The sequence below is a fragment of the Herpailurus yagouaroundi genome, unplaced genomic scaffold, assembly GCF_014898765.1.
Source record: "Herpailurus yagouaroundi ecotype Mexico unplaced genomic scaffold, PumYag 139, whole genome shotgun sequence".
Classification (NCBI taxonomy): domain Eukaryota; kingdom Metazoa; phylum Chordata; class Mammalia; order Carnivora; family Felidae; genus Herpailurus; species Herpailurus yagouaroundi.
Window position 1 is genome coordinate 63,140,790 of NW_024412394.1, and position 11,846 is coordinate 63,152,635.

The 11,846-nt window shown below is 38.1% G+C and overlaps 1 pseudogene; it reads left to right on the forward strand.

The window, feature by feature from the left end:
• Positions 1-203: 203 nt before the first annotated feature.
• Positions 204-2,000, forward strand: LOC121029181 (intraflagellar transport protein 74 homolog; annotated as a pseudogene).
• Positions 2,001-11,846: the final 9,846 nt, after the last annotated feature.

The following is an 11,846-nucleotide window of genomic DNA, read 5'->3' on the forward strand; positions in this document are numbered from 1 at the left end:
TTTGTGTTTTAATGTCTTTTGATATCAGTTTGTTTGACTTCTTTATCGTGTTCCTTTGTGTAATTACTACAGAACTTCCCCTTGTGGTTACCATAAAGCTTACATATCTTAAACTTATAACACCCTATTTTAAAACTGATAGAAACCTGGAAACTACAACCTTCCTCCTGCTGCACGAGGGGAGTGGTTAAAGTAAACAAACAATGGCCAGGAATTACAAACCTTCAGCAGCTTGCCCTGTTTCACAAGGTGGAACGGGGTTGACTGGAAGACCTCCTTCTGGAATATGACCCCCCTTCAGGTAATATTCGAGTGGCAACTGGAATGTCACCTGGAACAGCAAGACCAGGCTCTGGTGGTGGTCCCATAGGGACAGGAGGAATTCTGTCTTCTCAAATCAAAGTTGATGATTGTCCTGTAACACAACAAGGTTTGGGTGGAATGAAAACTGGAATGAAAGGTTCCCAGAGGCAAATTTTAGACAAATCTTATTATCTTGGATTTCTTCAAAGTAAAATAAATGAACTTACAACAGAAGCTAATAAACTTCAGAAAGAAATAGAAATGTACAATCAAGAGAATTCAGTGTATTTGTCATATGAGAAGAGAGCTGAGACTTTAGCTGTTGAAATCAAAGAGTTCAAAGACAACTAGCAAACTACAATAAGCTGATAGATAAACTTAGTACCAATGCTAAAATGGAAGAAGTAATGAATGATTACAACATGCTTAAAGCTCAAAATGAGCTATCCACACAACATATGGATATCACATTTACTGAAAGACAAGCGAAGGAAAAACAAACTAGAAGAGTAGAAGAAGTTGAATAGGAAAAGCAAGCAGCAGATGACATTATCAGAAACACATCTCCTGAAAAACAAGTCAGGTACATAGAAATGAAAACCACAAATAGAAACTGTTGCAGGAATTAGATACACTTCAGCAACAGCTAGATTCACTGAACATAAAAAAAAGAGAGCTTGGAAGCTGAAATAGCACACTCCCAAGTTAAATAGGAGGCTGTACTGCTGCACGAAAAACTTTATGAGTTGGAGTCCCATCAAGACCAAATGATTGCTGAAGACAAAAGCATGGGATCTCCAATGAAAGAAAGAGAGAGATTACTCAAGCAAGTTAAAGAAGATAGAAAGGAAATAGGCAGCAAGGAGCAACAGCTAATAGACATAAAAGAAAAAATAAAGCAATTTAATGAAGAAATTAGACAACTAGACATGGATTTAGAAGAACACCATGGTGAAATGAGTCAGAAGTATAAGGAACTAAAACAGGGAGAGGAAAATACGGACACTTTTATTGAGACTTTTGAGGAAACTAAGAATCAAGAACTGGAACAGAAGGCACAGATAGAAGCCAACATTGTTACACTTTTGGAGCACAGTAGTAGAAATATAAATTGTATAAAACAGATATCCTCTATCACCAACCAAGAGCTGAAGATGATGTAGGATGATCTCAACTTTAAATCTACTGAAATGCAGAAATCACAAAGTACAACTAGAAATTTGACGTCAGATAGCCAATGTCTACAGTTGGATCTACAGAAAATGGAGCTTCTGCAAAGTAAGATGACTGAGGAACAGTATTCTCTGAAAAGCAAAATTAAGCAAATGACAGCTGATTTGAAAACATATAATGATTTTCCAGCTTTGAAATCATCAGGTGAAGAAAAGAAAAAGAAATTACATCACGAGAGAACAGTATTAACAACGCGTAGAAATGCCTTTAAGAAAATAACAGAAGCTAAATGTAAACTATGAGATGCTAAAGACACAATTGCAAGAAAATGAGACACATTCTAAGCTTACAAATTTAGACAGGAAGTGGCAACACCATGAGCAAAATAATTTTGGATGAAAAAATTCATAGCAACCAAGAGTCAAAAGAGTGATTACCAGTCAATTATGAAAAATGTGACCAAGCAGATTGCAGAGTACAATAAAAACCTCGTGGATACTGTACATAGCATGAGCAGAAACTGAGTCTGAACCAACTGCAAGTCTCTGTAGCAGTGTCCTCCACTGCTAAACTCTGGACAAGCTGACTGAAAAAAAAAAAAAAAAATAGCTTACCCTTGAAGAGTTTTACCTAAAATATTTGAGTGCTATAATTTTTGTGACCTCTTTGAAGAGTGATATTTTAAATAATAGTTCAATAAAAAGTTTGCATACAAAATAAATAATAAATAAATAATAAATAAAACTGATAGCGACTTAACTTCAATAGCATTCATAAACCCTACACTTTAATTTCTCCTCTTCTCACACCTTACATTATTGCTGTTACAATTTATATGCTTTTTATACTATGTAATTAATAACAGACGATTATATAGATTTTTTTTATTTTTTTTAACGTTTATTTATTTTTGAGACAGAGAGAGACAGAGCATGAACGGGGAGGGTCAGAGAGAGAGGGAGACACAGAATCTGAAACAGGCTCCAGGCTCTGAGCGGTCAGCACAGAGCCCGACGCGGGGCTCGAACTCACCAACGCGAGATCATGACCTGAGCCGAAGTTGGACGCTTAACTGACTGAGCCACCCAGGCGCCCCAATAACAGACTACTGTATAGTTTTTAATACACTCATTTTTTATCTTTAAAGTTAGCATTGTAAATGAATTACGCACCACTATTACCATATTTCAGAATCTAATTATGACTATATATTTACCATTACCAGTAAGACTTACACTATCTTTTTATGTTTTTATGATGTTAACTAGTATTCTTTTACTTCCACTCAAAGAACTCCCTTTAGCATCTCTTGTAAGGCAGGCCTGGTGGTAATGAACTCCCCCAGCTTTTGTTTGTGCAGGACACAAATGACAAGCTCATTGCTAACATCATACTCAATGGTAAGAGTTTGTGTCTTACACAAACAAAAGCTGTCCTTTGTTTCTGAAGGACAACTTCTCTAGGTATAGAATTCTTGACTGACAGTTATTTTCTTTCAATATTTTGAATATGTCATCTCATTTTCCCCTGGCCTGAAAGGTTTCTTTTGAGAAATCTGTCAGTTATCTTATGGGGGCTCCCTTCTATGTAACTTCTTTTCTCCTGCTGCTCTTAAATTCTTTCTTGGTTTTTGACTTTTGACAATTTAACTATAATGTGTCTCAGTGTAGCCCCTTTGGGTTCAAATTATTTGGGGTCTTTTGGACCTCATGGATCTGGATGTCCATTTCTCTCCCCAGGTGTAGAACATTTTCAGCCATTGTTGCATTAAATATATTTCTGTTCCTTTCTCTTTCTCTTCTGCTTCTGGAATTCCCACAATGTGAATACTGTTTCTTTTCATTGTGTTCCATAATTCCCATAATCCCATTCACTCTTTTTCATTCTTTTTTCTCCCTGCTCCTCTGGGTAATTTCAAATGCTCTATCCTCAAAGTCACTGATTCTTTCTTCTACATGGTCTAGTCTACTTTTGAAACTTCACTGAACTCTTCAGTTACTGTATTTTTCAACTATAGGATTTCTGAGGTTTTTATGGTTACCATTTCTTTGTCAAATTTCTCGTTTTGTTCATGCATTATTTTCCTAATTTCATTTAGTTGCCTGTGTTTTCTTGTAATTAACTAAATTTGCTTATGAGGATTATTCTGAATTCTTTGTCTGACAGTTCATAGATCTCCATTTCTTTAGGGTCAGTTATTGGAGCTTTATTAGTTCCCTCGGTGGTGTCTTTACCTGATTTTTTATGATCCTTGATTCCTCATCTTGAGTAATTTAGAAATCAGGATCTTCTTCCAGACTTTACAGGTTTGCTTTAGCAGTGGCAGCTCTTCACCAATAAGTTCAGTTTGGGTTTCTGGGTTATGTCTTTGGGCAGGTGGAGCCTACTACCATGATCTATTTTGGGGCAAGGCAACTGTTCAAACTCTGAGGACAGGGATGGGGGATGTGCCACACTGGCTGGTAAAAGTTGGATAGGGCTTCTGGCTTGATTCCCTACCCAAGTGAGCTGCGGATGGACTCCATAGTTTCCTGGATTCTGTGGTCAGGTTCATGAGATAGTTGGGTAATAGATAAATTCAGTAATAGGTGGTACTATGAATTAGCTTCCCTGTCCTCATAGGGCAGCAGGATGGGACCCAGGACCTATACAGCTTATTGTTTATGTACCTGAATTAGTCCAGAGTGTACAATGAATTTCCTGATCTAGTGAAGCCATCAGTTTTGCTCCTCAGACAGGGAAGAAAAGCCATGGCTGTGCTATTTAGGTGCCACTGTACATAGGACTGTTGGGTGGGCTACAGAGCTTCCCATGTACTCTGGCTAGGTTCCTTGGTCAAAGAGTCTAAAGGCTATATTCTAAGCCCACTGCTGAATACAAATTAAATTTCCTACCTGGCACAATGGGAGAAGCATCCCTAACAAAGAGCAGCCAAACAAAGGTAAAGTTCTTTGTTTGTTGACTTAACTTATACCAACCTGCACCCCAAGTTCCCTGACCAAGCAGGACCACTTGACTGTGCCCACCCACCTCTCAGCTCAAGTGCTGCTGGTCCACACACCTTCCAGGAGTTGTCTCCAGCCCTTTTGGTCTGATAGGGCCAGAAGACACTCCACAGCAGGTGGGGATGTGACTTAGCTCAATGCCTGGGTGTGAGTAAACAGGGCTCTAGGGACGTCAAAATTCATTTGAGGTTCCACATCACACAGATCTGTACCCTACTTAGTTCCCTAGTCAGAGGGCAACCCAATCTGCCTCCCTAGTCAGACAGCAAAACCACTGGTTGGGATTACTACTTGGGCATCACAGGTATGAACCCGACCTGCCAAGATCCATATGCTGATTTTTGCAAGCCCCTCCTCATTTACCCATCACATTCAGATTCCCATTGGTTGAGCAACACAGATGCCTCTTCAGTCTTTGTGGTATGAGATCAGAGTAGGGTCTCCCACAGAGCAATGCTGGGGGGAGCCAGTGCTCCCCACTGTGTTCTCTTTTCCCACTGAAGGACTGGCGGCTCAATGGAGACCTGTTGGTGTGGTGCTGCACTGGCCTGGGAGAGGGGCAATGCAGTCAGCTCTCGTACCATTCTACCACAGTCTCTCTTGATCTCTGTGGTACAGGGGATGCTTTAGCTTCACCCATGTATTAAGGGATGCTCTCAGTGGTATCTTGCTCTTGAATTATTCTCAGTTGTTTTTTCTTGTGAAGAGAGCCAAGTCACCACTGTGGTACCATCAATGCCACCATCACCCAGGCATTCACTTTTTAATCTGTGTCCCTTACATTTACACTAGTGCTCAGGTATTAATGAAAACAAATGTTTGAAAAGTCAACAATGCTTAGTATCCTGCACTAAGCACAAGGAACACAAAAGAGCAAAGTGGGACAAAGACAATGGTTTTTTTTTTAAATGTATTAATTTGCTAAGCTATCAAATAAAATGAAAAAAGAGAAAGGTTGATGTAACATCTTTTCATGAAGAAAACAAAATTGGGGCACCTGGGTGGCTCAGTCGGTTAAGCATCCAACTTTGGCTCGGGTCATGATCTCACGGTTCATGGGTTTGAGCCCCGCATCAGGCTCTGTGCTGACAGCTCAGAGCCTGGAGCCTGTTTTAGATTCTGTGTCTCCCTCTCTCTCTTCCCCTCCCCCACTTGCACTCTGTCTCTCTCTCTCTCCCTCAAAAATAAGAAATAAACATTTTACAAAATTTAAAAGTAAAAATTATTCTAGCCTTCATCAAAATTGGCAGTATTTTCCATAATATGTAAAATTCATCATGGTTACAGGGGAAGCCTGTGAGAGAGTCAATGACTTTAAAAACTACAGGATGAAAAAAAGATATGATTGTAGAAGTTTCCTTATATCCACACTTCTGACCCTTAGGAAAAGCAAAACTGCATTCATTTGAAAGAAGTATTCATATAAATGATACTATATTCATTATATAGAATAATAAACATACTGGTTAAAATGATTCTGTAAATCAAAATTAAAATACTTAATGTTTTAATGTTTTCACCTTACAAAATTATTTAAAATCCTTCATTAACTTTCTAGAGAAGTTCCCAAAAATATATCTACATTAGACTTCCCAATCCCTTAAAGGCATAACTTCATTAAGCTCTTTTATTAAAATAATTCTCCATAAAATAATGCTCTAAAAATAAAGTGATTTAAAAATATGTCCTTCACAGGAGGAAAAACTTGTGAAATCCAAATAAAGTCTGTAGTTTAATAGTATTACACCAATGTGAGTTTCTTACTTTAATAAATGTACCATGATTATGTAAGATGTTAGCATTAGGGGAAGCAGGGTGAAGGATATACAAAAACTCTCTATACTGTCTTTGTAAGTCTTCTGTAAATTTTAAATGATTTAAGAATAAGGCTTTTTTTTAAGAAAATCATATTTTGAAATTCAACATGATACACATTTGGAGAAGAAAAACTTCTAACATTTTATTTGGAGCCTATTCATTAACATGCAATTAACAGACAACATGTGTTCCTAATTGACTTCTGACATGAAGCCTATTTTATAGATCTAGAGACCACACTAAGGCAACAGGGTTATGACCAACATGAGCACAATATATTTGTATTCTCACTCAGGCCACAGCCTTTCAAAGTCTCTGTAAATCAACACTATTTTCAGTCACAGAAAAGTAGAGGAAGCAGTTCCTTCTCGACTAAGATTCTCCCAAATGAGTAAAGCATTTTAAAAAGCAGATATTATGAAAAATCATATTCATGAACAAAGCAGAATAATGAGTTTACTTGTCCATGTTCATTATTTACATGGAAATATTACATATAGAACTAATATCTATCTTGAGTCATGAGAATGTTGAAGACTTTGTGACTGGTAAGACACATTATGTAATCCCTTAATAAGTAGTGAAATCCCATTACACCAAAGTGTAACGGCATCTACATAACTGCCCAATGAAGAATCCCATTGTCAGCTCAAACGCAACATGGAAATTATTGTTCCTAGCAAAAAGCCAAACAAACTCATAACCTTCCTCTTCACAGACCTAACCAAGAAAATTACTCAGATGGAAATGAATAAAATGCATAGCCGAGAAAATAGAAAAGTTATAATCAAATAATAGTGGACATAAATATTTTACAGTATATCAGAGAAAGCAACCCATGGAATCTACAGATGATGGAGGCAAAAGAGATCAAATCTTTACTTAAATCTGCAAGGAATAAAAAGCATTCCGTTACCAGGAAGGTTTGGATTCCAGCATGAATGAATGGGACAAGGCAGAATAGCATGGAGAAAAGAGGATATGGAAAGCCTGAACAACTAACAAACAGGAGAAATGGGAACCAGACCACAGCAGAAAACTAGTTCCACGGTGATCAGAGATACAAAATTACAGGTCACCAACTCCTAGTCAGGAAGGTCCACAAATAAATAGCTGAGTCCCTTGATACACCATCTGATATTTTTGTTCAATATAATTGTACTTAAACCAACAGTATAGTACACAAAATAATGTATATAATAAATAATATAATAATAAAGTGCAACTCACATTCCACAACATGGGTTCATTCATTCTCAATACCTTTATTATCTTAAACCTGAGTTAAAGAAACTTTCCAGGTCTTCATAATCCTTCCTGGTCACCAGACTAAGTGACCACTCTGATAATGGTGTTCACTCTGTGCCTGGAGGGGCCCAGGAGGGCAGGAGGTTATAGGCTGACCCACCACTCACCCTCCAATGCAAAATGCTACTCTAGCAAGCCTTGTTTCTGGGTGCTCCAAACTAAACATCATTCATTTGACTATGTTTTACATTTAAAATGAAGTAGCAGTTGCCACTGGGCTCAAAGGAGAATAATGAAGTATTTGTTTTCAAACAGGACATTTGAGATTTATCCATGTTAAGAACTGCCTGTTTACTAGTATGCTTAATCACATTGAATATATGTTACAGATGTTATTTTGTATAAATATTTCATAATTCAAAAGAAAAAAGACTGTTGAAAGTTCTAAAATGATATTTGCATACATATTTACATATGTGTGTGCACATAAACATTTATACAGATACAAAACATACATATTAGCCTTTATATCTCATCTTCCAAAACCGTTAAGGAAATATTTTATTTTCACTCTGTAGTCCTCCAAAGAGGCAGCAAAAAGCACTGCCTATTATCTTAGTTTCAGATACTCAAATATAAAAGTCACAAACCCTCTGCAGTATCATGCACTGAATCAGTGAAAGAATAAGGAACAACTTTCAAAACATTACAGTAATTTCACAGTTCATAAAAGTTATATATCTTATTAAGATTTCACCATAAATAATTTAATATTAGTAAAGATAATTATTTTTTAAATCCATTAAATTAGAAATGTACTATATTTATAGCCCATTACACAGGTCTCCAGAAGTTCTGAGTATACACTGAAATGAAATAAATGTTCTTATCATTTTCTTCTCACTTTCATGACTTGAGGTTAATTGTAAGCTTCTAAAAACAATCTCTACTTCACTTGAACTAGCTTCAAATGAGAGGTCAGCAATGAAATAAGCAAATGTTTTTGCTAGAGGTCTGGTTTCAATGAACATGTATAAAAACACTTATTCTTTAATTCCTTGAAGCATTTTTTTTTATTTTTTTTTAATTTTTTTTTTCAACATTTATTTATTTTTGGGACAGAGAGAGACAGAGCATGAACGGGGGAGGGGCAGAGAGAGAGGGAGACACAGAATCGGAAACAGGCTCCAGGCTCTGAGCCATCAGCCCAGAGCCCGACGCGGGGCTCGAACTCACGGACCGCGAGATCGTGACCTGGCTGAAGTCGGACGCTTAACCGACTGCGCCACCCAGGCGCCCCTGAAGCATTTTTTTAAGTCAAAATATTTAGTAAGGGCATTTGGCCTTCTTTCCTAAAAAGGATTATAGGTGCTAAGAAAATCAAAGTATAATGGAAATGGAGGATATTTTAATAAAATGTAAAATCATTAGACTATTTCAGACTAAAACTCACACTTGCCCAAAGTATCTCCACATCACATTCCCTGGGGAGAGCAGCCCCTAGAGTAAGGAGCAAGCAGAAGAACAAAAGAGGTCCAAACAGTGGACTCAGGAACCTTCTAAGCACTCATTGTTCTTCAGCAAATACTTGCTGAATGCACCCAGGCTTGGCACTGGACCACAGGGAAACACTGATGAGCCAAACGACATAGCACCTTTCTCCTGGAGTTGACACTTAGCAGAAAGGCAGACAAGAAACCAAGTATTTGATTTACCCTTCTAATAATGGCTAGGAAGAGGAATTTGAGAAGGACGTTTTCCAGGCTAGGTAGGAGACTCAAATACATTTAGGGAGATGGGGCAAGTAAGGAGAGGAACATCCATATCCTTAAATAAAAACGATGAGGAAGCCAAAAATAGCCTCAATATGGAGACGTCATTCTATGTTACAATGTATTTCACGTTCTATGTTACAGTCATTCTATGTTACAATGTATTTCACGTTCTATGTTACAAAGTATTTCACATGCCTTCCCATTTAATTTTCACAGCCCTATGGGGGGAGAAGAAGGGGAGGATTTATTGTTTCAATTATTCAGAACAGGAAATTGAAGTTCAGAGAGTAAGGGCACTCACTTAAAATGCCACTACCTAGGCAATTAACCCTTCTGTGGGTAGTCTTCACTGGGGTGAACCCAATGGGGATTACACACCCTAACCACACAAGAGGAGTTTGCTGCACTGCCTAGACAACAGAGGTCCAACAGAGGCCATTCCCAAGAAAACATCCTCAGGATAAAGACTTTCCTCCTTAAATAGCCTTCAACAGGTGTGCGGGTAGGGGTGCCCAGATGGCTCAGTCAGTTAAGTGTCCGACTCTTGACTTTGGCTCAAGTCATGATCTCACAATTTGTGAGATAGGGCCCCACATCAGATTCTGTGTGCGTTTTCTCTCTCATTCTCTCTCTCTCCCTCTCTCTCTCTCTCTCTTCAAAAATAAATTTTAAAAACATTAAAAAAAATTAGTGTGAGAGTAGGCATGTCTTTCTTCTAGGGCCCAAAGAGGGAAATATTCCACCTCATAGTCCAAGAGGCCCCATAAAAACAGAAGAATCTCTTACAAATGTACTTTTTCAAAAGAGACCAAATAAAATTATTTCAAAATATGATACTATTTCATAATTACATTAAAAAGTTTAGAGAGAGGGGCGCCTGGGTGGCGCAGTCGGTTAAGCGTCCGACTTCAGCCAGGTCACGATCTCGCGGTCCGTGAGTTCGAGCCCCGCGTCAGGCTCTGGGCTGATGGCTCAGAGCCTGGAGCCTGTTTCCGATTCTGTGTCTCCCTCTCCCTCTGCCCCTCCCCCGTTCATGCTCTGTCTCTCTGTCCCAAAAATAAATAAACGTTGAAAAAAAAATTTTTTTTAATAAAAAAAAAAGTTTAGAGAGAAAAAAGCAGGGCAGTGCATACATTCTCTCCTTTTCATTTTTTTTTCAAGGAAAAATAACAAAATTAATCGGACCAAAACAGTTTCCTATATCTACTGTCACATACTAAAGGGAGAACTTTTCTTTTTCCCACCACCTCTTCCAAAAATTGCAGCACTGGATGAGACTGGTAGGTAACTGTATAACCTTTGGGGTTTTCTTTTCTTCTTATAAAACTATCATGCTGCACACATCTCAGCAATGTGTCTGTCTTCTCTTTACAGAAAGCAGCTCTATAATATCGGAATACAATGTAAAAGATGACCTCAAGCGAGGCTCTGTGGTTTGGCTATAAGAGAGGCGGTGGTGCTTGGCATGCAGTCCCACCCCCGGCCCATGGTTCTGGCTCCCTGAGAGCTTTGCAGGACTGCAATGCAGTAAAGGGTCTCCATAAATGAAAGGAGATCGGAGAGGGGGAGTGGGAGAAGGAGGTTGCAATTTCCTTGCGTGTATCAAGCCTGAGCATTTTCTACTTCAACTAACTATGAAGAATCATGGCCTTGTTTTAAGGATTTCAGCAAAAGAAGAGAGTTTAAAACCAAATGCCTGCTCTCTACTATGGCAGTTGCATTGGCAGGCTGTAATTTGTCAGAGGGAGATAATGGAAATACAGTTATGTTTGTATAATCCATGGGCTCTTTATCAGCTAGGTAAAACCCAAGGATACAGGTGGCAGCAAATCTTTCTGTCTGGGGAAAAAAATCTTTCACTTCTGTAGAAGAAGAAAAAGAAATTTCCACCATTTGGTTATACAATGCAGCTCCATTTCATTTCTTTGTAGGTAATTCTGAAGCAAAAGGAAGAGGTTAATGGAGGAAAAGAATCTGTGGGACAAGAGGTATGTTTCATATCACATATGGAACATGAATGTGCATTAGTCAGAGAGATTTCCATTCATGTCCTGATATATCTTTAGCCCGTAATTTGGAAGCGAGTAATGTAAATGACAGTTCTAAACAAATCACTCCTTTGATACTAGGATTGCAACAACCAGAACCTTCCTTTGGGGGGAAAAGGTGTTGTAATTAATGCAGGCAATAATTTGTTACATTTGCTTTGTTTTCATTATTTCCGGCTTTCTAAAAGAATGTAGTTGTCAGCAAAACCTCACCCTTATCTGAAAGTATTAAACAAGCAATTACTAGTTTTGTAGTGAGAAATAACATACACAGATATAAATGTGATTGGCTCCTTAAGAACCATGTAAAGTAAACCCTGAAAATTGCTTCTTTATTCAGATATCAGCATTTACTTCTGAGTTTCCATTTTCTAGGCTGCATGTTTTACTCTGAGATATAATCTTGCTTCATCTTTTCAATGTCAGTATGTCAGTCTTCGCCTCAGTCAACAACGATGAATATAGAGCTTATTTAG